Source organism: Thermobia domestica, chromosome 3, assembly GCF_964235325.1.
Source record: "Thermobia domestica chromosome 3, izTheDome1.hap1.1, whole genome shotgun sequence".
NCBI classification, from domain to species: domain Eukaryota; kingdom Metazoa; phylum Arthropoda; class Insecta; order Zygentoma; family Lepismatidae; genus Thermobia; species Thermobia domestica.
Window position 1 is genome coordinate 31,222,612 of NC_137456.1, and position 25,414 is coordinate 31,248,025.

Genomic DNA, 25,414 nt, shown 5'->3' on the forward strand with positions numbered 1-25,414 from the left:
TATTTTTTTCTTGCTTTAGTTCTATGTGACGAAATTTTTTTCAAGGTCAGTGTTCTCACCTACTCGGAAGGCAGTAGGAAGAGTCTCTTGGCGGAGATAAAAGGAAATCGTTTAACTATAATGATAGGAGTCGAGGAAACGGGAGAAAACCTGTGATTTTTTCCAACCTTCAACTTTCATTCCAAAATAGATTCTTATGATTCCTGGACCCGTGTCACTTTGATTTCTCTTTCTCGGTAATTAAAACGTATTTTACAGTATATATAGTTGCACGTAAGAAGATACATAATATGAATTTTGTAATTTAAAATTTAAAAATACAGTATGATATTTAATTATAAAGTACTAATTTTATTTCACCACTTTCAGCCCAACAACAGAAATTTAAACAATTCACTCCCTGGGTCTTGGTCATCAATATTGTGTCTTATTCTTTGTCTTGCAGTCAAGTCCGTCTACCGAGCGAAGTAGCTCAAGTGGTAGAGCGTTGGCTTCGCATTCGGGAGGTCGTGGGTTCGAATCCCGCTGCCGTCCATCCTGACTGAGGTTTTCCAGGGTTTCCCTGAGTTCTACCAGGCAAATGCCGGGATGGTACCTACTAAACAGGCCCTGGCCGATACCTTCCCAAATCCTTTCCATTGTTATTGTTGTTGTTGGATATCCAGTGTAAAATGGCCTCTGAGCTGTATCTGGTGATTGTTAAATAAATAAATAAATAAATAAATAAAAGTTTTGGTCCTGCATTTCGTAGTCTTGGTGGTCTTTCATGCTATAAAAGAGCCAAGAATGCTCGCCTCATCGGTACAAATGAAGACCAAGTGTGATTTTGATTATGATCTTTCATACTATACGGAAAGCAAGAAAATATGCTCAACGGGACTTGGTGATCACCAAAACAAGGCCCGGAGCAAGATTACTATGTACTTGGTCTTGCATATTCAATCTTTATCTTGTTCTTGTATCGATGTTCTTGGGCTTGGTGAAATGAAATGAAATATTCAGTTTAAGGTCCCTCGATTCTGCACCGAGGTTAAGGGAGATGGTGGCCATGAGAAATGAATGAAATGAGGAATGAAGAAAGTGGGAGGAAACAGGAGAACCTCGAGAAAATCCACTACACGGCGTTTCTCCACCACAAAGCCCACTTAGCAAAAGCTGGGATCGAACCTTGGACACTACGCTCCGAGGTTAATTCTCTACCTTTGAGCCACCGCGCCCCTCTTGGGCTTCGTCGTTCATATCCAATCTTTCCTTTGGCCTTGCTTAAACAATTTCTAGTTTTGTTCTAAATCCAGACTCCATATTGGCGTAGATATTAATATTACAGTGGTTGGTAAAATCAATCTTCTACATTTAAAAATAAAGTACACACAAGTACAAAAATATGCATTTACCATAAAAACACTAGCTGCAAGTGTTCAAAATAGATTTATGGTTTCTACAAAATCAATTGAAAATTGCCATTTTTAGTTAGGCAGCTAGTGAAAAACAGCAGCTTTTGACTCCAGCCGAGTTTAAGCTCAACCTAAACTCAGTTGACCAAAGTGAAATGACCCGGGTGACCCGATCCGAAAACCTGACCCAAGCTGACCCGATTGACCCGACCCGAATAGCCCGACCCGAGCTGACCCGATCCGATAAATCGGCCCGAGTTGAGTGACACGACATCCCGATTCGAGCTGACCCGTCTGACTCGACCCGACAACCCAACCCGAGTTGACTCGACCCGTTTGAGAGCACTAATTCAGCGTATATGGCCATGTTACTCAGTCACGTGTGATGAATGACGTATTTCGGGAATCACAGTTCCCGGAGAAGTGAGGAAGGAAGAAACGAATGAGGAAGGAAGGAAGCGGCTTTAGAGCTTTATGTTAGGTACCATTCCGGCATTTCCGTAGCATAAATGACGAAATTCTAGGAAAAATCGCATTCAGGATATCTGGCCAGGAAGGGATTTTATTTCCGATCGAGTATCCACATTAGGAATCGAACCTGGAACCTCTCGCACCAATGAAGTACCGGTACTTAGCGACTTCGACACGCGGTAAATTAACTTAAATCTCTGAATTTTACGTCCCGCGTTATGCCGCTTAGGCTGAAGGTAACTGTGATGATGAGAAATGAATGAAATGGTGGAATGAACAAAGCAGGAGGAAACGGGAGAACCCCGAGGAAACCCACGCACACGCTGTTTGTTCACTACAGAATTCACTTGCGCAATATGGGATTGAACCAGGGTACCCATGCACCAGGGGCGAATGCTCTACCACTGAGCCACGCGGGGTTACACATAGAAAGAAAGTGACAAATAAGGAATCAGCAACCACAATTTACCCAAATGTTATCACCCAATGTTTACCACATTTGTCAGTAGTGTCGCCAGAAATTTATAATTCTTTTCTTTGGGGTGAAAGGAGATTCAACTAATGTCAAGAAGGAACAGAGGAATAGAGAAATGAATTTCAGATTACATAGAGTATTCTGAATTTACACTTGTAGCTCGATTAGACTGGGTTTTGGTTTACTTTTTGTTTTCCTAAGATTTACTTATTGTAAACAAGCCAATTTTTACCATGATATGCAGGTAGGCACTATATCTTTAAATCAACATGCACACACAAGGGTGGGTGTGGGAGGAGTTCATTCCAGTAGTCATCTAATAATGAGGTCACATCAGCACGGTGTAGCGGTGCATTGTCCATGTGGAGAAAGATATTTTCATTTGTTATCTGTGGTGATTTTACAGTGAGTTTTGGCACACATTCTATTTTCAAAAGTGTACGAAATTACTAGAAGGCATTTTTATGATCTTTCGGAACAGGGTGTGACAGTATCACGTTTTGAAAATTAAAGAAGAAAACGTACACCGTCTTCTCATAGAACAGCACATTACGAAATCTTTTCCGAGAGGCCCCTGAATCTGTGTTTCCACTGCATCGACTGAATGTTTACTTTTTCGATAATGGAATCTGTGATTTTTTCATTGCCACAACACTTTTGAAAAAATTGCATCCCTCTTTTCTAAAATATGTCAAATTCTCATCACTTGATCGAGTCCTTCCTCTCGTGAAACCCAGGAAGAAGAAACTTTCCTTAGGCCTAGTTCGTTTGTAATTACTCGTTCTAGTTTCCTCACTGTTATTCCTAGTGTATCACGAATTATCTGCATTTGTGGCACGCCTATCTTCCATAGTGAAATTTGCAGCACATGCAATGTTAGCGTCAGTCGATGATACTTTTGAACGTCGAGACTTCTGGTCGATTTTCACACTCGTTGTGCACTTCATTATACTCATACTCACACACTTCCTAACAGTGCTTTTCTTCTACAAGAAGCTCCTCCGTGGCTAAGCGGTTAGCGTACGCGCCTTTGGCGTGGGAGACCCGGGTTCGATTCCCGGTGGGAGCTCATGTGGTTCGGATTCCACGTTAATCAGTAGGTCCACGTCTCATATAGCCTCACTGCTGAAAGGGACGCTAAACTAAAATCAACTCAACTCTTCTACAAGAATCCTTACAATGATAATTTTGTATTTTTACAGTATAACCCCTTTCGTCTTCCCCCCCCTTCCTCAGCTAGTCCACTGATAAGGTTGATCCCACCGTACTCGAGCCGAATTTGTCCCGGCTTGCCGGTGACTCAATAGGCTCATTGTTGTTTACTATCGTTGTGGCATTGTTGTTTACTTACTGTTACCGCATATCCGCTTTAGAACTCTCTCATCTCTTTTATTATTCCTTTAGTTGTCCATATTTACGGTACTGTACTGTGCAGTTTTTAGTGTTTATTGATAGTTTGTTTTTACTGTTGAGACAAATACAGTAATTTTTGAGTTCAAGGATTGTTTATTTTACAGTAAATCCGTATTTTTCTATATTTTCCGATAATCCGACCATCTTGCGTTCTGACCATATCCCTAGTCCCCAAAATGACGGATTAGATTGGATCTACTTTATTTCGTTGGTAATAATTGCAACAGTGCTCAAACATTTGTCATCAAATAGAACAAGAAAGAAATAATGTAAGTAATATCCGTAGAATGAACTATATATCTTTGTTTGATTGCTATGGTGATGTTAAAAGTTTTCAAGCAGATGTTCTATAAAATAATACAATTCAGATAATCGCACTGACAGTTAGATGTATGATTTTGAAATGTGATGGTGTTTTAGAATTTGAGGTTCGTGCAGTTTCAGTGAAACTATTTCTAATATGCGTAATAGTTAAAATACCTGAAAACATATACGAACTGAGGCATAGTGTGGCTATATACTATCACCACACCTATTCCCCAATTGCCGATGAATATCGGTTGAACAATGTCCAAATGTGTGAGAAATTTCATAATTACCCATTGTTCTTCAACTGAAAATTCCATGTTCCCGGCTAGTATCAGAAACACATCTTACTCATTCAGGCAATGTGACTCAATTAAAAACACCTAGTACACGAAACCTACACTGCTTAAAGACGAAATATATCCAAAGATACAGTTGCTTTCCTAAAATGAAAAAGTGTGGACTATAGAACATAATGGTACGTAGGTTTGGTGTTCTCCTGCTAGAAACTGACAAGTTATTCATTAGTTATCGCACAACTTTGTTAAGAGAACTGCAATTATAAACGACTCTGTCTCTGGCAAAAATTGTTATTCCCAGAAGATCTCTTTACCACAAGAACTTCATTGTGTGTAGTTATCGTTCTTGTACCTACTTCAATTTTGACTTAAAAGTTAACAATACCGTTATGGTTTTCTAGCTGTGCGAATATGAGCTAATAGCGCAGGCGTCTTCATTTCTCAGAAAGAAAAGAAATTAATACTGAAGTGGACACTGATCGACATCAAATAACATCACATAACTATTCACGGAACATCCCTAACATATCATCTGCAGAAACTGAGCTACAGAACTATATTAGTGAAAGTTTACCTATCCTTTCACTGGTTTTCCACTTCACTGTAGGTTTCTTGATATGTATGTATGGTAATCTTAGCTAGAGATGATTTTATCAGAGCAAGAATCTCGGAACAGTTGATTATTCCAACTTTCGTAATAAAATCTGAATATGTTCCAACAGTTTAAGTAAATAGTGTCTTAAGGTAGGGTGATTGAGATGGACAAGGGGGAAGAAGAGAAAAGCAAGTTATTTCTTTTTTTTCAGTTATCAGTACGATGTACACTATCACCTATGGCAGTGAACAAACATCGGTGAAATTTTAGAGCATAGTAGACATCACGTATATATACTCGTAGTAAACTAATGGTGCTCCATGATTGCTAATTTAATTTTAGGAATGACGGACTGATAGACGAAAATCAAAACCTCTGAAAGCAATGTAATCGTCAGAAAAATAATTATTGTTATTAAAATCCTCTCTTCTAAATATACCGTTTGGCGAAAATAGGGCGAAAGAGGTTTTCCTTTTCTGTTTAAAGATGAGATCCAAAATATTTTACGAAGTGGTGGAAGGTCATTAAGCAGAACAGGATTACACCTGTAGGACACGAAAAATAGCAATGGTGGATAAGAAATGTCGTTCTTTACATAAAGTGTAAACAATACACAGCGTAGGTCGCACTGACTTAATGTGAAGCGCTCACATCTGAAACATAGGCATGTGTTTCAATTGGAGCTCCCGCCAAGTAGGATTTATGTGTGTAAGATTTATGGGGGTTCTCCCTTGCTCACACTTTCCTCATTCCACCATTATTATCTATCTCGTTATCAGAGTTTCCCTTTGTATCGGTGAATATCCATAGGAAGTTAAAAAGAATGTTATTTGTGATGTAAAAGACTTGATTCAAAATTACCCTTTAACCATAATTTTGGAAGCAATTGATATTTTAGATTGTAATATGAGTAGAGAGTAAAAATATGGGGACATTTATGTAATACTGAGTCATATTTATTCGTAGAAATAGAATCCCCATATCTCCTTTTCTTCACAGGCCATTCATTACTTGGAATAAGTAATGCTGAAGGGCTTCACCATTGTTTGAATTTTTTTCACGCTACATACCACTTAAGACCTTCAACACTTTTAATACATTGTCGTCTGCCCATCAATTGCCAATTTCTTCTTTCAATATTAATATTTATTTAAATTGAACAGCTCACGTTTTTGCGAATTCTCAATATGGCCTTCTGCTTAAGGTTACTATAGGTGACAAGTTGTCAGCCCACTGGTATGGATGTAACTTTTGTTTAAGGATTACTTTGTCATAAAACGAACGATCTGATATTGACGTTTATTGAATGACCTTCATTGTATCCTTAGGACTTATTGTCATTGGTAGTGGTGATGACATTTCTGTAGGTGTAAGTGGTTACAAAGTTAGATCTATAACGGATATTTTGCTGTTTTCTACTGTAATATGTTGTGAGGAAAGTCACATTACCTTATAAAAAAGTTACTGCTAGCGCCCCGAAACTTAAGCGGAGACTTAGATAACTATGAACGCTTTGTGGGTCGAGACAGGTGGCTGGGAAGCCATTAGCATTCTGGAGGAAACTTAGGTAACATGTAACTGAATAAAAGTCAAAATACGTGCATTTATAAAACTACTTGTTTAAGTGGCCTCCGACAAAACAGTTATTTTCTTAAGAGATAGTTTCTGAATGTTATAAAGCATTTTCTACGTGTTTAAAATTGTTGGGAAGCTATTAATTGTGTAGTGGTGATTTGTATTGAAAAAGTTTAATAGCCATATAAGAAGTTATGTATGGATATAAGGATTTGTCTATTTAACACGTCTGTATCATACTTTCTGGAAGATTTCGAAGTCACATGAGGTGCCTAATGTTCTATATTTTGTAAATGAAATGAAATCTTTAAGGTTTACGTCCCACAGTTATGCCGGTTAGGCTAAAGAAGACGGTGATTATGAGAAATGAATGAAATAGTGGAATGAAGAAAGTGGGAGGAAACGGGAGAACCCCGAGAAAACCCACGAGCACGAGCTGGGATCGAACCAGGGACCCCAAGCACCGGAGGTGAACGCTCTACCACTGAGCCACTGCGCCCCCTGTTCTAAATTGTCTGTTCCAGTTATGGTATGCCAAAATGAACTACTGGTAAGCTGTACTTATACATTATATTTTGTTCAATTCAATTCTGAATAAAGAAAATGAACATTCAGAAGTTAAATCGGGAATGGTAGAATGCGAATGTTGTATAATAGATATAAAATTAATAGAACTTTTCGAGAACTTGCTTTACTTTCAGTGCTATTCTGAAAGACTGTATAATGTTTTGACTTTCAGTGTTAAAGTGATCATTAAAATACTATATCTTAATTATTAAAAATTGTGTTTTATTTATATGATTTGCAGAACTCTATGCTGGTTTTGTGTCGATTATCGTATTAACACGTCTTTATGGCGTACAAAGCTTTTACGTATAAAACTTTTAAATTATTTTGTGTGGGTTTTTGACCCAGCACCTTCGGCGTGTTTCATTATAAATCTTACGCGTCGTCACACTACAGTACATAACACCACGGACAGGAAATTATAACCGTCCATGTGTGTGTGTGGTGGGAGGCTGTGGAGACGGGAAATTAAAAAACAATATTCTTTAGAGTCTTAGAATATTTCGAAACAGAAAATTCACACATTTTACAATCCATAAACATTGAACTATGAAAAAGTTATGAGTATTGCTAAGACTTTGTTAAACCATTTACTACATATGAAACGTATGATAATTACGTATGAATCCCTTTATTGAATTTTTATATTTTTAATAATTGTCTCACTTTATTCTCTTCCTCATGCCTCATAAGGTGTTAGCTGTGAATTTTGCTTTGAAAAATATTAAATGAGGAATTCGCCTACTGCAAATTAAATGAGGGTGTACTTAAGACGTTTAGGTGCTTCGTTTGAAGAAGCTCCTAACGCGCTCCGTCAAAAATTCGGTTTTACTTTTGTGCATAAGATCCTATCAGTATAATTGACTTTATTTTGTTATAAGTACATTTGGAAAAAAAAAATATAGTATAAAAACCTATATCCAATTATAGACAATTAATACAGAAATAAATAATCTAATTTTGTTTTAAAGCTTGTTAGAGGATTTTATATTTTGTAACTTTGCTTTATTTAGTGCAAAACTACACTAATGGAAGCTAAAATGTATTCAAGAATAAAAGAGTAACACTGTACTACCATCTGTGATCTACTATCAAATGCATTTATAATGCATTTTAAATAGAGTGGAACAAAACCCTGGATTTTTTCTAAGTTGATCCTTTTAAAATATTAAGTTTATTTAATAGAACACTGTTTCAGATTGTGATGTATATGAAATTTTATGAGAATTTCTAAAATAATTAATTGTAATTATTTCGCTTCTAATCACAGTGCTAATAAGGTGGTCGTAAAGTGGGATTTTCGTAACGCGTTTAATGAGCTTCGAGTGGAAACTACGCTTGCCACAGTGATGAAAATGTTTCCTTCGATTTATCCTTACGTTTATTAATGCTATGGTCCATCAAGTAACTGTTTTTCATCGAAAACAAGATTTCGTCTCAGAGAGGTGTACAACAAGGTCATCCTCTGAGCCCAGCACTTTCCGCTGTAACTACCCAGTCTTTAGTTAAATCTCTGGACGCAAATTAAACATTTGATACTTAGACGATGGAACAATGTACGGTGAACCCAAGGTGACTCTTTCATCCTTAATACAAATAAAAGAGAAGGCATCTCTTGTCTGTTTACGTCTTACGTTTTCTAAATGCGTTATGTTGGTTGTCTTGGATCAGATGAAACAACATTCTACGAAATCTTTACATTTAATAAGGCTGTTCCATGTATGCTTCCTTTAACCACTCAGAATGCTTACCTTCTAGATGTTGGTCTCATCACTGAAGCACTCACTAATGTGCTATTGAATAAAATATATAATTTAGAACTTTTCTGGTCTCAACTTTCCTCAATTTCAGCTCATTCAACCTTTTTGCATTTTACGGGCATCTTTATCAATCCTTCGCTTAACCTATGTTTTACGCTGCTTTCCATCTTGGCACGAGACTTCTTTGCTGGAAAAATATGATATTGTTCTGAAAATTGGTCTTGAACCAATTCTGAAGTGCTCCTTAAATGGCAACTCTTGGATGCAAGCATATTAACATTTTGCCTTGGCATTCGACAAGCTGTGGATATGGCAATTCCTACATTCTTAGCGTCTTACCACGGATCTCTTTGTTTAATCGAAGCTCCTCTTCCATAAGATTATTGTTTGGACCCAGATGGCTCATTTCAGGGAGGCTCTAATAGGTGGGCAAGCTTAGTAGACACAAACATCTCAGAATTTAGCAAAAGGATTTATCAGTCACATCTTGGTATATTCCAATAGCAACTCACTCACAGAATCATCTGTTACAATCTGTTGTTGTTCCGGAAGATAAAGTCAAGCTCATTGCTACCTCATCTCCCGAAGCGTTTGCATGGTTGGCGGCAATACCATCCCCGCCTTTAGGCCTTCATTTATCAAATGAAACCTTTCGAATTGCTGTTGCCTTACATTTAGGTTTAGCTGATTGTGAGCCTCATGATGTCGAGCTTGCGGTGATCAAGTTAACCAACGTGGCCTGCATGGCCTTTCATGCAAAAAAGCGCTGATAGTTATAAATCGACACACCTCAGTTAATAATATAATACTACGAGTCCTAAACACTCCTGGAATTCCTTAATACATGAAACTTCTGGTTACTGTCGTTTAGATGGAAAGCTACCCGTTGGTATGGCAATGGTCCATAGATGAGGGGAATATACCTATTATGGGACTTTATATGCACTGAGACATACGCTCATTCAAGTCACCCTCTATCTTTAATAAATGCTGAAGCTGTTGCTAATCTCAGAGAAGTTGAAAACAAAGAAACCGTCTCCTTTAGCCTAACCAGCATAAAATTAAAAGATTTCATTTCAACAACCTTCTCGAAAATTGTGTTTTCACTCCTATTGTTATTGAGACTAGTGGCGGTTGGGGACCAAGAAGTCTTGAATTTATTAGGGAGGTATTAAGACGTATTTTTTTGCGTTACCGGAGAAGTTTTCTCCACATCTTTTCTAATACAGCGTATAGTTGTTTCTACCCAACGTGGCAATACCTAGACGGTTCTTGGCACTTTACCACCTGGAAAGGAACTGGATGAGATGTTTCTACTCTAACAAGAATAGTTTAAGTATATTACTCCCTGGACAACAGTCTTTTTAAGATCATTTCAAATTAATATCAAATCCGTTCTGGTGACTTCCTCTTGTGTAGGTAGGGAAATGAATTATTTATGTTATATTTTTGTGTATATTTATTTAAATTTTACATATTTTACTGTTTTGATAAGATGGATTTTATATTATCAGTTGTTAAAAAGCTTTGTTAGATGCATAATAATTGTTTTTCTTGCAAATTGATGAATAATCACAATTTGTTGCTAGGTGTCAACTAAGGAAGAAATTTCGAAATGATACATTGTGTAGAAAACTTTTAAAATTTCACAGAACTTGTGATTTAATACAAATATAATAGTCAACAAACAGATCTCAATTTGAAAATATCATAATCATAATTCTCTGGTAAATTTATTGTTAGAATATTAAAATTATATTCTATATTTAAATATACTGCGTATTTATGAAACCAATTTAAAAGATATGCATCTCTTTACTGGTTTCCAGCACAAGTTGATCTACATGGTGCAAACTGGAGGGAGGCACCCAGAATACAGATTAAGGTGGATATGTCATGAGATTACTATAAACTTGCAAAATATATAAATAATAGCTTAAATTATTTTTGTCACTAAACAACTGGAGTTCCTAGGTCCCCCTGGCCCCAGGCTAGATCCATCATTGTTTCCCAAAACCGTCGAGAACATACCGCGAGAAGATATCTGCATATCAGAATCTACCATTGCTCATGCTTACCCCCAGAAGTTTATGTTGGAAGGGGTTGGGAATCGAATTGTTCAAACGTGTGTGTGTAGTATTAAACGGGTATCATTCTCCAGCCGAAAAAACGATACATACTGATAAAATAATGAAACCTATATTTTCAAAAGAAAATGAGTACGGATGAACTGTAACATCAAATTGTCATACTTCATCCATCTTTTCCGTGTTAAACAAGTATAGTGTTATTGAGAAACTGTTCAAATATATGATGAGTAACGAAGTTTTGAGGGTCTGTGTGAACTAGCTGGACCCCCGTTAGAGTACTCCTGCCCATGACCATCCTTATCATTCTACCTTTGGATACTATTTTCTTAAGTTGTTGGATCGTATTCATATTTATTACGAAAGTTGGAATAATTGACTTTTCCAAACTTCTTGCTCAGATATACGCATCTCAAGCTAAAACACTCTTCTGAAGAAACCTACGGTGACTGTGATTTAACAGAATTTTCAGCAGCTTTGATGTGACATGTAAAGTGGTAAAGAAGTGAAATAAATAGGTAGGCTTTTCGTTATAAATTTCTCAAGATCGTTGTTTGACAGATGAAATGTCATGGATGGTTCCATGAATAGTTTTCATGTTATTTCATGTCAGTCAATCAGTACCCGTCAATATTAATTTCTTCCCTCTCTAACAAATCAAGCCCGTTTCACTATTTGCTCATATCTAAATAGCTGAAAATTCGCAACGGTATACTGAAGTTTTATGTCAAAATTGAAGTGGAATCAACAACGATAACTACAAAAAATGACGTTCATGTGATAAAATGATCTACCTCAAAATTCTCTTCTTGAAAACCATTTAACCGGTAAATCATCTCTGGGAAGTGGTCTTATCCATTTTCTGAAACAAACCCCCAAAGATGACTATACCATATTCTCCAAAAAATTGACGGCATGGCAACAACCGTGCATCAATATAGTGGGAAAGCTTGTTAAGAAATAGACACAGGTTATTTCCCTGTATGTGCTTGTTCTTGGAAATGAGATCGAAACGGCATATACTATTTAGCTTGTATAACCTGTGAATATGTACATAGGTCAGCGTGGGCGCGGATATCCACAACATTATAGATTTTTTCGGGTATACGCTTTGCTTCTCACCTAATGGCTGTGATTTGTGAAAAGACAGGAATTTTAGTGATCGTTCTTCAAAACACTATCTTGTAATAAATTCCCGCTAGAATAAAATTGATGTTCGTTAATTATTTTAACCTTTTCTCTGTATTTTAATTCTATAATTAATATGAAGTGCTAATCTGATTTTATGACAGTTTGTGAGCTGGCTAATTATTTATTCTTGGGGAGGTCTTTTATCTACATTTGGCCTTAGTGTTCTGAACAAAGGTACTTGCTGTATAAAGAAAAGGATTTACTTTAAAGTGAAATCAATGATATCATGTGTATGATAATACCAGCTCGACAATTTGCTTTCTGAAATCTCCATTTGAGGGAATCTTAAGTAAGTAAGTATGTTTTCCATTAATTTCGTATTTTTGTTTCCATGAAGTTTGTTTAGCGTAGTTGGCTTAGGATAGAAAAACATAATACTGACACGGGAGTGTACCCACAAGTTGTCGATAAAATCTGATTGTCACATGGCACATCTGATAGACCATCATGAGAAATGAAAATGAGCAAATTTTAAGGTGCTATGGACCAGAAGTATAGAAGCTACGGGTCTTCAAAATTTGATATCCAAAAAATTATAGCATGGAATTATGTATGTTTAAAGTAAATATCTTGAAAACCGTTAAAGCAATCAAAACAAAAGTTGCACAAAATAATAAGAACACAACGTCCTATCGAAAACCGCAAACAGTGCTGCCATAGGTGAAGCAGTGTTGCCAACTCAGCATTGAAGCAAAGATCCGCGTGTCAGAAGCAAGCGCTTTACCACTGAGTCAGTACGCTCCATGCTGAATATAGTTTACACTTCAAGTAAAGGATGATATTTCTTATGTTTCATTACTATCTGTACTCTAGAACGTGACGTCTGGCAAGATGACCTCCTGACTTTAGAAAATTGAAACAATGACTAGGTCATTCGTTTGTACTACGTTTGTACCTTTTGTACCGAAAATATTTTCGTTTGTACCATTTTCGTTATAGGTTACTTGAGAGGTAAACTGGGGGACTACAAACTAAATGACAGTGTCAATTATGCTACAAGAAAACATTATATTTTATCCAGGTAGGGGGCATGGTGGCTCAGTGGCAGAGCGTTTACCTCTGGTACGTAGGGACCGTGGTTCGATCTATGGCCAAGAAAGTTTGTTGTGGATAACATCGTGTCCGTGGGTTTCTAAGGGGTATTCCCGTTTCCTTCCACATTCTCATTCCACTTCTATCATTAGTTTATTGCATTAATTATTTGTCTCATGATTTCTTTATATAGTTCATTTAATTCTCCTTCGTTGTTTGATTGTTTGTATATACTCTTTTAGTGTTTTTGCTTTGTTGTTTTCTCTGCTTGTGGCTATTTTATTTCAATTATTCTGTGTAATCCTATATCATTTTTTGGTACTCACCCAAACATTTCAACATATTTTGTCAATTCCTTGTTTCCAAAACAAGTTTTTTACGCTTTTCTTAATAATTGGTAGTATGTTGCTTCTTTCTATGCAAGTATTTGTAGAGACTCAGTTACTGTTCTTTATAATGTCTAATGAACTGATTGAAACACCTTCTTTGCACTTTGTTTACCATTTGTCTGAGTTTCTATTTGTTTTTTTTCTTTCTTTTTTCTTTTTTCTTTTTTTTTTCAAAGAGTCTATGACATCAGACAAGTACACCAAATTGGCATTACCACTTATTTGGTACAAAATTGAAGTGTTTTCTTAAGTTTTTGGTTGTCTGTATTTGCAATCTTACTAGTTTATGAACCAATTCTTTTTATTTTTTTTTTTGTTACTTCTTCAATTTGCTTTGCATAATTAAACGTTTCGTGAATGTACTCTTCTTTTTTAATTCTTTGCTCTTCCAATTTACTTATTTGATAAATTTAGGATTGGAGCTCTCAGCAATCATTGCCCATTTCGTTCATTTGTTCTAGGAACTTGAGGCATTGGTAAAACAGAATATCCCAAATAGCTGGCCCGCAATTTGTACCGTGTGGACTTCTTTTTGTAAAGTTAGTTTGCGATTTTTACACGGTTCCTGCATAAATTAATATAGTGAGGTTAGGAATTAATAAATAGGAATATAGAAATTAATGTAGGTGTTTCTATGGTTTTAAGTTATTGGAACAGTGACGGCCACCATAGATTGTCACACGCTCAATTTATAAATATTATTAAGAGGTATTTTTCTGTTTCTCGTTTTCTGCGAACTCCAGAAGCATTCAAATGGCGGTTTCTGCATCCCTTTCTTTCTTGAGTCCATGTGGTAAATTGTCTTTGCTGTTGGTTTATTTTATTTATTATTTCTCTCTGAAAGATTTTCCCAAGTATATTTAGAAGGCATATCCATCTAACACAAATTGTAGAGCCTTGAAAAATATAGCGCTACCACTTCTATCTCTTCCTTAAATGTTTCCGATTTTATCATGTCTGCTTTCTTAAATTCAGTTGGTTAATATATACTGTTTTTTTCTTTTTTTAGTTCCTTTGAGTTTTAGGGAGTGATTTCTTAAACTTTTCATTTATTTTTTCAAATTTGTATGCTCTACGTCATCCCCTGCCTGATCAAAATACGGTAAAAGTTTGGAAAGCTTCAAAAGACCGAGATCTTTTGAAGGGAACCTGATCTTTCTAGCTGCGTGTTTGCAACTAACTGAACAGTAAGTTAATTGAGGACATTCCTACCTCAGTGAAAACAGATATACTCTCTCTGAAGTAGAGAAATTATAGGCACCAGAATATATATATTCATCTGGGAATAATTAGTGGAGAAATGAGCCCAACTGCACGAAGCAACTAATGTTTAAATGAAGGTGGTGAGTATGTAGAGTAAGTTTGTAGAGTATGTAGAGTAAGTTTCAGTTGTGTAACAGAATTGTTTTTTCAATAGATGCTGTGTTTTCTATTCTATATATATATATATATATATATATATATATATATATATATATAAACGGTCATTATTTTCTAAATGATCCTCGTATATAAATGTTTCGTTTTTCCTAAAGAGAGAAACGTTAAAAAACTAGGCACTTATGTGTTCCTTTATTTCTAATGAGCAGTTTATATTTCGAATTCCATCCACTAACTTAACGGCTTTCTGTTATACTTAATTTCTGCCATACATTATGACCCCTGCTCCCCAAGGATATCAATTTATAAATTTAATATCATAAGATCCCTGAGAGGGCAAATGTAGGTAACTATGTCTATTGTAGTTTCATTGTAATTGGTTCAGTAGTTAGTGCGTAGTGCGATCAGTCAGAATATCACAGGTATGTTAGATTTCAACATCCTCATTACGTTAAGACATAACCTCAGACCAAGATATGTTTTAATAATGTAATTTACTTCACAATGATATCTAAAGTATTGACGCAGAGGTATTTCTCCTATAAATGTAAAAAGAGGCAAGAAAATCTTTGAAACATCATTTTATACCTTCCCGTAAATGCGGTTGCCAGCCATGTTGGATTGGTCGTCATATTGGTTGAAGCAATCATGGGTGACACGAAGACATTTGCTTCGATGTTACATGTACTTTAGGAACTCAGAAATTCAACAATTATGTCCGGGTTCACCTCCCAACTATGCTGGGATAGTGTAGTTAATTCAATGTACGGTAAGAATGAGTTATGCAATCCTTTTTTACAGGCAAGCTAGGAGCGTGAACTGAGGCTTCAGGAGGAGTTCAGTTTGACATATGCCTTTACATACAGTTAGGTTTTAGATAGTGCATATTACAATAATATACATAGTAACGAAACCAGTGATATTCAACTTAATTGAAGATTTTCTCACCTCTTCCCAAGCGAAATTTGACACATCTGGGTTTAACATAAATAAGAAAGCATTACCCTTGTTCCTACTCTCTGAAGATGTTACATTTTCTATCTATCTAACTTTTGTTTCCTTTTGGAGGTTTCTTTATACCTAGGCAGTCAGAGCCCTAACTCACACTCCTTTTCTACATCCGTCACTGACCAACAGCAATGAATTTTGGTAACTATATCGACTACAACACATATAAGTTTTTGGAGGATCTTTTATACAGGAACCTATTCTACAGTCCACAAGGGAATCCAATTTGCTTCTTAAATACCTTTTCTGATGAGGTTTCTGAACATTCTCATGGATTTTGCCTTCGAAGGCATATCTGTGATCTCATTGAAATGATAATAATGCCAAAACAGTGATACTAAGTTAATAATAGTATGACAAAATGAAAGTAAGTTGCAGCAACATATCTTGCTTCAGGTAAGTATACGCACTGTTTTCGATTTTGGTAATACGTTGGCACATAGAATATGTAAAACGTGATGAGCTCGACGACAAATAGTGCTGCGGTAAATATTTATATTTTGTTTTTTTTAGATTCGTTATTAAATAGGTACAAAAATAATTTCCTGGGCACTAATTTCAGCTCCACTTTGGAACCAAATTTTGTAAACTTTTATTCCTTTTCTCACCTTGCAGTGAGAAGCTCAATTAGTATATTGATTTTAAAAATAAGAAGTCAGTAATGCATTTCAATTAAGTGTTGAGTAAATACGTTTATGGTATTTTCTCTTAACACTTGGAGTGTGTATGATGAACTATTTGCTGTTCAGGAGTTGGCAACCCACGAGTACCTGGAACTCCTATAACTGCTGGGACCAACCCAATAAACAATTTTCTTTTATTATCTGTAGTAAACTTTTGTAATCACAGCGAATTGTAAACGTGTGTCCATTCAAATAGAATTTCTGTACTTTTAAGTCCTGTTCATGTTCCTCTGACGAGGTTCACCTTGCCAACGCTACCTGTGAGGCTAATTCTGACCCTGCGGTTGTCAATTGCAATTTTGAAATCCCTATTTGACCAATTTTGTAAATCATCTAAATATGTAAAATGGTTTACTACTTTCACTTCGAGCTTACCATTTTTGTACATATACTATTGCTGACCTACTATTAAAATTAAAATTAAATTAAAACAGTTCACACAATATACGGACCTCCAGTTATATTCAATCAAATATTTGACCTCAAGTTGACTGCTTGAAACATCGGTATGTCACCTAAGAAATACAAAATGGTTCCCATCAGCATCGACGACCTTGTGTCTGCGTTCTTGGAGGCCATGAATTTAATCGCAAAAAATTATTTTAACTGGCGTTTCCAAGGAATGGGACAGTTGCATGGTCCGGGGAGTATGGCACATGCTATTTGTTTCCACGTGTGGATTATCTTTGCTCCGTAACATGAGGACTGGCTCTAGAGTGTTGTATTAATGCTAGAAAATAGGTTGATAGGAAAAACAGGGAGGGGTCTATTGAAAGAGACTTTGAACCCGCCCTGTACTTCGTCGGGGACGCTGCAGTACTCCCAAACACGATAGCTTTAAACTGCAGAATGATGGTATGATTCGCGCAGCAACTCCAAAACTATACATAAGAGTCATATCATCTTGTTGAGCGCTACGGAATTGATTAAATCAAAATTATGGGTGTCCTCTGTCTTTGCGTGCAGAATACAAATTGCAGTTCTCCTGTTGCAGCAGAAAACCCAACTCTAGTTTGTGGCCACGGATATGGTAAATAGGAATTGCAAAGATATGTCATAGCCTTATAAAAATCGCTACATGTAAGGAGTAAAATGCTTGTAATTTTTGCTATGTTACATAGAGGTTTAAAGGTGTAAACGCAAGTCATTCTCTTTTTTAGCTATGCCATGTTACATAGGGTTAAAAAGTGTGCTAGTAGCTTTTAGTAATAGTCTGTTATAATTTATATTATGTTAAATACGTACGCAGTCTCCTCATGTGTTATTGGAACCGGAACTAGCACTGTAACCGAAATTGGAGCTGCACATACGTCTCCAAGTGCTCCGTAAGCCATGCGTGTGTGTGCGCGTGACCGAGAGAGATAAAGTTTTAAGCCCCACGATTATGCTGAATTAGGCAAATAGACATTTTATCCAACACACGCAAGGTGAGAGCGAACAACCGAGCCACCCATCTATTATTTTTAAATCTCTGCTCTACTACGTTTCCAAATTCTTTTTCCACGCCAATACTGATAAATATTGTATGTTATTTAGGGAAAAGAAAATAGGTCATAGTCTTTTATAAAGATCCCAAAACTCCCGCCGCCAATGTCATACTCTTTCTTCAATGTTGGGAGTCTGCTGTTGTGTGTAATTGGAATCGGGACTGTGCTTTTTCTGTTCATAAGTGTAAATTCTACTAAATTGGAACTGTAATTTCATTGAGTATACGCTACCAAGGGCTCCGTGGACCCTGTGTATGTGTGTGTATTCGTAATCAGCATGTTGTAAAACTCCTATATACCGAATTTCATCCAAATCGGTTTAAAATTGTCATAAAAAGGGCGTATCCCACATTGACTATAAGACCTGCGTAAAAGTATATATGACATTTGTAATCAGCATGTTTGAAAACCCCTATATGCTGAGTTTCATCTAAATTGGTTAAAATTATCAGAGAAAGGGCGTATCACACATAAACTCTAAGAGCTACGTAAAAATAAATATGATATTCGTAATCAAAATGCTCGAAAACCCCTATATAGAGAGTTTCATCCAAATCGGTTAAAATTGTCATAAAATGGGCATATCCCAGATAAACTGAAAGACCTAGGTAAAAAATAAATATGGTAGTCGTAATCAGCATGTTTATAAACCCCTTATATACTGAATTTTATGCAAATTGGTTTATTTCGAAAAGCTGTATATACAGTGTTTTATAAAAAAAGGTTATAATTGTTATAAAAGGCCGTGCCACCCATAAACTATAAGTTAATACGTACACTATACGTCATAGTCACAACAGGCTGCAAAAAACACCGTTGCCAATCGTGCTGCTCCTGTGTGTTATCGAATCGGCAATGTAATGCTTTTGAGCATGCCTGTTGTTTCTCCTAAATTGGAACTGTAATTTTATTGGGCATGCGTTAAAAAGTGCTCCGTGAACCATGAGTTTGTGTGTTTGTGTGTTTGTATGTGTGTGTTTTAATCTTGGCTTCACTGTTTTCGTCGTAGAAGAGTGAACAAGTAAAACGAATGGACTTTGTTATTCAGGCGTCGCTTCTTCATTTCTGCATGTGGTCGTAGCCTTTCTAGAATATGTGTTGCCTAGTCTGTTGCTGTTGTACCGTAGCCTTTCTTGCGTAATCTTAAAAAGTCTGTTATGTTTGTAGTCGGGTGCAGCTTCTCCTGTGTTGTGTTTTCGGAACTACAACTTGAGTCAGAATAGTTTGCTCATGCGCCACAAAATGCTCCGTAAACCATGTCTGTGTGTGTGTGTGTGAATGAAAAATAGGCGTATTTTATAATAGTTCAAGAAAAGGGGTCGCAAGAACCTACTCGTTGCGTAGTCTGCTCCGAGGGAACTGGTTCTGGTACTGGAACTTGAGTCGGAAGAGGAACTGGAACAGGAGCAGAAACCGGAACAGTTTGCTCATGCGCCACAAAATGTTCCGTAAACCAGGTGTGGGTGTGTGTGAGAGAGCTGGAAAGGAAACCACACGCAAGCGGCAGCGAACCACTGCTCTACTATGTTCAAATGCAGTTGTAATATGTGCTCATAGTCCTATGTTGTAGCTTTTGTAGTCTGTGGTGTGCTGCGGCTGTTGCTGCGTTCAATCGGAACCGGACGTGGGGATCTGGAACTGTAATTTCTATTAAATTGGAACTGCGCATGCGTAAACAAGTATTTGTACTATGTTTACTTAGGGAATGAAAAATAGGTCACAGTCTTTTATAACAGTTCAAAAAAGGGGTCGTAACAGCATACTCATTGGGTAGTCTCCTCCGAAACCGGTACTGGTAATGGAACTTGATTCGGAACAGGAAGCGGAACAGCCAGCGCAATCGCGATAGTAGTTCACAGACGTAAAAGGGAACTTGTTGTTTTGTCTGCTCCACAACCGCAACTGGCACTGAAACTCGAAGAATATGAATACTATGTGCGTGCAAACACACGCAAACGATGGGGGGGAACCACTGCTCTACTATGTTCAATAAGAGTTGAAATATGTGTTCCTATATTGTAACATTTGTAGGCTGTGGTCTGCTGCTGCTGGTGGTGTGTTTAATCGGAACCGCAGTAGTTGGAACTGTAATTTTTCTGCGCATGCGTGTAATGACTAATAAATTGGAAATTTAATTTTACTACGCATGAGCGATCAAGTGTGTGTGTGTGTGTGTGTGTGTGTGTGTGTGTGTGTGTGTGCTGGTCACTGGAGCGGGATTACGTTCTTCCTAAATCATGTGTGTGTGTGTGTGTGTGTGTGTGTGTATGTGTGTGCGTGTTGTGTGTGTGCTTGTGACTAACCAGAGTTATGCAATATTGTTAAAGGCTGTTATTTTTTTAAATTTCAACTCTACTATATTGCCATTGATAAAAAAGTCCTCGTAAAAGAGAACGACTACACCCCTGATGTTATAATTGTTAAAACAATACCACCGCCGGTGTCGTGGTCGTTCATAGTCTTGCTGTAATTAGTAATGTTTTGCGGAAGCGTTGTCTAGTAGTGTTCATAGTCGTAAAAGAATATTTGTTGCGCCTAGTCAGCTCCGGGGGAACTGGAACATGAGTCGGAACAGGGGTGAAGCAGTTTGCGCATACGCAGTAGGTCAAAAACTCCAGCAAGTGCCACAATTCTACTTTTGTGGCTGCTGGCTGGGGGAGATAGGAGATTAAAAAAGGAATATTCTTTGCACTGGAATATTTTGGCATAGAGAGTTTACATATTTCACTGTCCATAATTATTAAATAATGAATGGTTAGGGACACTACTAACCATTTGTTTACCCATTTACTACAAACGAAAAACCTATTAATTACGTATAAATAAGCATAATTCATTTCTAAACTGCTGGTGAAATTATTCATAACCGAATACTCAGTAAGATAGTAATGGTGGGATTTATTTCAAACACCTTCTCGAGATTTTGCTTGCACACCGACAAAAGCACTTGGAAAATAAAGGTGTTAGGTCCTGTACTTGAACAAGCTCCCAACACGCTCTATCAAAAATTGGATTTAAATTATATTATAAATTTTCATTCAACTTTAACTACACGCTTTTCCTTATAAGGAGGTAAAGAACTAAAACTCTACTGTAGAAATCTATGTTCAGCTATTCGCAATCATACAAAACTAAATAATATAATAATTTTATTTTAAAAATTGACAGCTGATTTTCCATTTTATTATTTCATTTCGTGTAATATAAGCTAACATTAAGCAAAACTAAAAACGTATTCAAGAATTTAATCACAATTTGTTTGTGCCATCTGCGAACAACTGTGAAATGGAATTTCATGCATCGTGAGCAAAGTAGAGCAAAAATATTTATTTTAAAAGATTGATTCATATTTAAAAGACACATAACACAACTTTAAGAAAACTTGCCATTTGTAGGAAGGAAGCAACGTCTATATTAAAATTTACCATTCTTTATTCAGGAAATTACGAATGTGACTATGATGGCTGACGTCTGTATAAAATTTGTTATTCGAGCTATTAACTTAAGAAAATGAAGTATGTGTTTACATACAGTTTAGTGTGGAATCAAAACCGGTAGTCGAACCTGGGTCTCCCATATTGAGAGCACGTACAATAACTATATACCCACGGAGCAGCTTATAACTCGAAAGTGGAAAAAGTATAAGAAAAGGAAAGAATTAGAAGAATTAGAAATTGTTTCTGTGGGCATTTAGCCTCTATGGCCAATTTACTCCGTCACGTGTGATGAATGACGTACCACAGCAAGCATAGTACCCGGAGAAGTGGAGAAAGAAGAAACGAATGAGGAAGGAAGGAAGCGGTTTTGGACCTTTGTGTTAGGTACCATTCCGGCATTTCCGCAGCATAAATGAGGAAATTCTAGGAAATATCGCATTCAGAATATCTAGCCTGGAAAGGATTTTGCACATTTCCGACCGAGTATCCATATCAGGAATCGAACCTGGAACCTCTTGCACCAATGAGGTACTTAGCGAATACGACATGTGGAAAATTAAATTAAATCTCTGAGTTTTACGTCCCATGTTTATCCCGGTTAGGCTAAATGAAACAGTGATGATGAGAAATGAATGAAATAGTAGAGTGAAGGAAGTGGAAGGTAACGGGAGAACACCGAGGAAACCCCCCCCACACACGAATGCTCTACCACTTAGTCACCGCGGCCCCTACGACACGCGGAGTTATACGTAGAAAGAAAGTGACAAATTATGAATCAGCAACCGCAATTTACCCAAATGTTATCAAGGTTTTCATCACATTCGTCAATGGTGTCGCCAGAAATTTATAATTCCTTTCTTTGCGGTGAAAGGAGATTCAACTAATGTCAAGAAGGAAAAGAAGAATAGAGAAATGAATTTCAGATTAAATAGTATATTCTAAATTTATGCTTGTAGTTTGATTAGACTGGATTTTGGTTTAATTTTTGTTTTCTTAAGATTTACTTATTGGAAACAAACAATTTTTTTTACCATGGTATGCTGTAGGCACCATGTCTTTCAATCAACATGCACACACAAGGGTGGATGTGGGAGAAGTTCATTCCAGTAGTCATCTAAGAATGTGGTCACAACATAAGCACAGTGTAGCGGTGTATTGTCCATGTGGTGGAAGACATTTTCATTTGTTATTTGTGGTCATTTCACAATGAGTATTGGCACACATTCTAGTTTCAAAAGTGTAGAAAAACACTAGTAAGCAATTTTATGACCTTTCGGAACAGGGTGTGGCAATATCACTTCTTGAAAATTACAGAAGATAACGAACACCATCTTCTCATAGGATAGCATATTACGAAATCTTTTCGGGGAGGCCGCTGAATCTGTGTTACCACTGCATCAACTGAATTTTTTACTCTTTGGTTGGATAATGGAATCTGTGATTTATTCATTGTCCCAACATTTTGGAAGAAAACAGTCTCTTCTAAAATATGTCAAATTGCAACACTTGATCGAATCCTTTCTCTTGTAAAACCCAAGAAGGAGAAACTTTCCTTAGGCCCAGTTCGTTTGTAATTATTCGTTCTACTCTTCCCACTGTTATTCCTAATGTATCACCAACTCTCTGCATTTGTGGCACGCCTATCTTCCATTGTGAAATTTTCAACACTTGCAATGTTAGCTTCAGTCGATGACATTTTTGAACGTCGAGACTTCTGCTCGTTTTACACACTCGTTTTGCACTTCATTGTACTCATTCTCACACACTTCCTAACAGTGCTTTTTCTACAAGAAAAATTAAAATGACAATGTTTATTTCTATAAACTAGAACCCTTTTTGTCGTCCTCCCCTCGGCTCGTCCGCCACCCCCGTTGATTCGACCGTACTCGAGCCGAATTTGTCCCGGCTTGTCGGTGACACACTAGGCCCATTGTTGTTTACTGTTGTTGCATTTTGTTTTACTTACTGTTATCGCATTTGCGCTTTATGACACTCTCATCTCTTTTATCATTCCTTTAGTTTTCCATATTTTCGGTACTGTACTGTGCAGTTTTTAGTATTTATTGTTAGTTTGTTTTTACTGTTGAGAACAATACAGTAATTTTTGAGTTCAAGAATTGTTTATTTTACAGTAAATCAGTATTTTTCTATATTTTTTTATAATCTGACCATCTTACGTTCTGACCATATCCCCAGTCCCCAAGATGACGGATTAGATTGGATCTACTGTATTTCGTTGGTATTAACGGCAACAGTGCTCAAACATTTGTCATAAAATAGAACAACAAAGAAATAATATAAGTAATATCCGTAGAATGAACTATATATCTTTTTTGATTGCTATTGTGATGTTAAAAGTTTTCAAGGAGATGTTTTATAAAACACAATTCAGATAATCGCACTGGCAGTTAGATGTATGATTTTGAACTGTGATGGTGTTTTAGAATTTGAGGTTGGTGAAGTTTCAGTGAAACTATTTCTAATATGCGTAATAGTTAAAATGCATGAAAACATATACGAACTGAGGCATAGTGTGGCGACATAGTATCACCACACAGATTCCCCAATTGCCGGTGAATATCGGTTGAACAATGTCCAAATGCAGTGAGGAATTTCATAATTAACCACTGCTCTTTAACTGAAAATTTCATGTTCCCGGCTAGTATAAGAAACATATCTTACATGTTCGGGGAATGTGATTCAATTACAATCACCTAGTACACGAAACCTACACTGCTTATAGACGAAGGACATCCAATGATATAGTTGCTTTCCTAAAATGAAAAAGTGGACTGTAGAAAAAAAGAGTAAGTGGGTTTGGTATTCCCCTGCTAGGAAAAAACAAGTTATTGATGAATTATACCCCAACTTTCATAAGACAACTGCAATTATAAACGACTCTGTCTCTGGCAAAAATCGTTACTCCCAGTAGATCTCTTTACCACAAGAACTTCAATATGTGTAGTTATCGTTCTTGTACATACTTCAATTTTGACCTAAAACATAACAATACCATTATGGTTTTTTAGCTATTCGATTATGAGCAAATAGCGCAGGCGTCTTTATTTCTCAGAAAGAAAAGAAATTAATACTGACGGGGCACTGAACGACATCAAATAACATCACCTAACATCACGGAAAAATCCCCTAACGTTTCATCTGTAGAAGACCGATTTACAGAACTATATTAGTGAAAGTTTACCTATCCTTTCACTGGTTTTTAACTTCACTGTAGGTTTCTTGAGAAGTATGTGTGTTGATCTTAGCTAGAGATAATTTTACCAGAGCAAGAATCTCGGAAAAGTCAGTTATTCCAACTTTCGTAATAAAATCTGAATATGATCCAACAATTTAAGGAAATAGTATCCAAAGATAGAGTGATTGAGATGGACAAGGAGACAGAAGGGAAAAGCAAATTATTTCTTTTTTCAGTTATCAGTACGATGTACACTATCACCTTTGACAGCGTACAAACATCGGTGAAATTTTAGAGGTTAATAGACATCGAGTAAATATACTCGTTGTAAACTAATGGTGCTCCATGATTGCTAATTTAGTTTTAGGGATGATGGAATGTTAGACGAAAATCAAAACCTCTGAAAGCATCTGCAATCCTCAGAAAAATAATTATTGTTATTAAATTCCGCTCTATCTAAATATCCAATTTGGCGAAAATCAAGCGAAAGAGGGATTCCATTTCTGTTTAAAGATCAGATCCAAGATGAGTTACGCAATGCTGGAAGGTCGTCAAGCAAAACAGGAAGACACCTTCTATAGCACACGAAAAATATCAGTGGTGGATAAGAAATGTCATTCTTTGCATAAAGTGTAAACAATACACTGCGTCGGTCGCACTAACTTAATG